This window comes from Pipistrellus kuhlii, unplaced genomic scaffold (genome assembly GCF_014108245.1).
Source record: "Pipistrellus kuhlii isolate mPipKuh1 unplaced genomic scaffold, mPipKuh1.p scaffold_m20_p_2, whole genome shotgun sequence".
Classification (NCBI taxonomy): Eukaryota; Metazoa; Chordata; class Mammalia; order Chiroptera; family Vespertilionidae; genus Pipistrellus; species Pipistrellus kuhlii.
In genome coordinates this window covers 185,874,031-185,876,461 of record NW_023425515.1, presented here as the reverse complement: position 1 = coordinate 185,876,461, position 2,431 = coordinate 185,874,031, and the positions used below count along the sequence as shown (strand labels likewise).

The window sequence follows — 2,431 nt, the reverse complement described above, 5'->3', positions numbered from 1 at the left end:
ACTGGCCTTCCCTCCCTCTCTTCTCTGCCTTGAAACCCATTCTGTTTTTATTTTTGTTTGTTTGTTAATCCTTACCCGAGGATATTTTCCCCCCATTGATTTTTAGGGAGAGTGGAAGAGAGAGGACAGGACAAAGAGACATATTAATGTGAGAGAAACACATTAACTGGTTGCCTCCTGCACAAGCTCTGATCAGGGCCCGGGCCAGGGGAGAGCCTGCAACCAAGGTTCATGCCCTTGACCGGAATCAAACCTAGGACCCTTTGGTCCGCAGCCAGATGCTCTATCCATTGAGCCAAGCCAGCTAGGGCATGATGCCTACTGTTCTCCCAGCCTATTCTCACATGGCCATTCTCTAGCCCTCCCATCAGCCAGAACAACTTGCCTTCCTGCATTCCCACACACCATTCCAACAGCTTGGAAAATCCCCTCCTTCTTCCCCCTCCCCCACTCTCCCCCTCTACTTTACAGGACCTGACCTGGCAAACACCTCATCTTTCAAGCCTCAACTACTCTTTTCAAGGTCACCAATAACCTCTATGTTGCTAATTCAAGGCTTACTTCTCTGTCCAGCTCCTACGTAACTTATTTTTGGGCGGTGGGGGTTGGGGGTACAGAGAACTTTATTGATGATGCATGACAAGGTAGGGTTCCCTAAGCCCCTCCCCTTCTTCAGGTGGTCTGGGATGGATACTGTGGTCAAGAGATTCCCAGTGTGTCGGGGAATTGATCTGGGCAGCTGAGGGCCTCTCTTCCTCTTGCTGGGCTGGAGGTCCAGGGGGCTCTTACTCCTTAGAGGCCATGCGAACCATAAGGTCCACCACCCTGTTGCTTTGTCAAATTCACAAGTGGTCATTGAGGGCAATGCCAGCCCCAGCATCAAAGATGGAGGAGTGGCTGTCACTGTTAAAGTTGCAGGAGACAACCTGGTCCTCAGTGTAGCCCAGGATGCCCTTGAGAGGGCCTCTGATGCCTACTTCACTGCATTCTTAATGTCATCATATTTGGCAGCTTTCTCCAGGTGGCAGGTCAGATTCACAACTGACACGTTGGGGGTGGGGACATGGAAGGTCATGCCAGTGAGCTTCCCATTCAGCTCAGGGAAGACCTTGCCCACAGTCTTGGCAGCAGTAGAAACAGGGATGATGTTCTGGGCAGTCCCTTGGCCATCACACTACAGCTTCCCAGAGGGGCCATCCACAGTCTTCTGAGTGGCGGTGATGACATGGACTCTGGTCATGAGTCCCTCCACAATGCCAGAGTTGTCATGGATGACCTTGGCTTGGGGGAGGGGGGGCGGCAAGCAGTTGGTAGTGCAGGAGGCATTGCTGACAATCCTGAGGGAGTTGTCATACTCGTCATGCTCACACCCATCACGAACATGGGGGCATCTGCACAAAAGGCAGAGATGGTGACCCTCTTGGCTCCGCCCTTCAAGTGAGCCCCAGCCTTCTCCAGGGAACTGAGACACCAGTGGACTCCTCAACATACTCAGCACCAGCATCACCCCATATGATGCTGGCGGGATCTTGCTCCTGGAAGATGAAGATGGACTTTCCATTGGTGACAAGCTTTCCGTTCTCAGACTTGCCTGTGCCTTTGAACTTGCCATGTGTAGAATCACACTGGGACATGTAGACCATGTAGTTTAGGTCAATCACACTGGGACATGTAGACCATGTAGTTTAGGTCAATCACACTGGGACATGTAGACCATGTAGTTTAGGTCAATCATACTGGGACATGTAGACCATGTAGTTTAGGTCAATCACACTGGGACATGTAGACCATGTAGTTTAGGTCAATCACACTGGGACATGTAGACCATGTAGTTTAGGTCAATCATACTGGGACATGTAGACCATGTAGTTTAGGTCAATCATACTGGGACATGTAGGCCATGTAGTGTAGGTCAATGAAGGGGTCATTGATGGTGACAATATCCACTTTGCCAGAGTTAAAAGCAGCCCTGGTGACCAGGGACCCAATGCAGCCGAATCCACTCACTCCAACCTTCATCGTCGTGTCTCAGGGTTATGGCTGGCACTGGGCAGGGGGAGAGGCTGGCTGTCTGATGAGCAGGAGGAGCAGAGAGCCTCCTACATAACTCCTTGACGACGTTCCACACAATTGACTATTCCCACCTTCTTGAAAGGTTTCTCTTGGTTTCCATAATAACTTATTCTCTTCTTCCTCCTCATTGACCATTCCTTCTCAACCTCTTCGTTCGTTCATTCATTTTTTTATGTGTTCCTGCAACAAATATTTACCAAGAGCCCACTGCTTGCTAACCCCTTTGATGTCCCAGTATGATTCTACTCATGGCAAGTTCAAAGGCACAGGCAAGTCTGAGAACGGAAAGCTTGTCGCCAATGGAAAGTCCATCTCCATCTTCCAGGAGCGACATCCTGCCAACAGCATCATATGGGGT

The 2,431-nt window shown here is 50.3% G+C and overlaps 1 pseudogene; it reads right to left on the bottom strand.

Annotated features, from left to right (window-relative positions):
• Window positions 1-770: 770 nt before the first annotated feature.
• LOC118724397 lies at window positions 771-2,019 on the bottom strand (annotated as a pseudogene).
• Window positions 2,020-2,431: the final 412 nt, after the last annotated feature.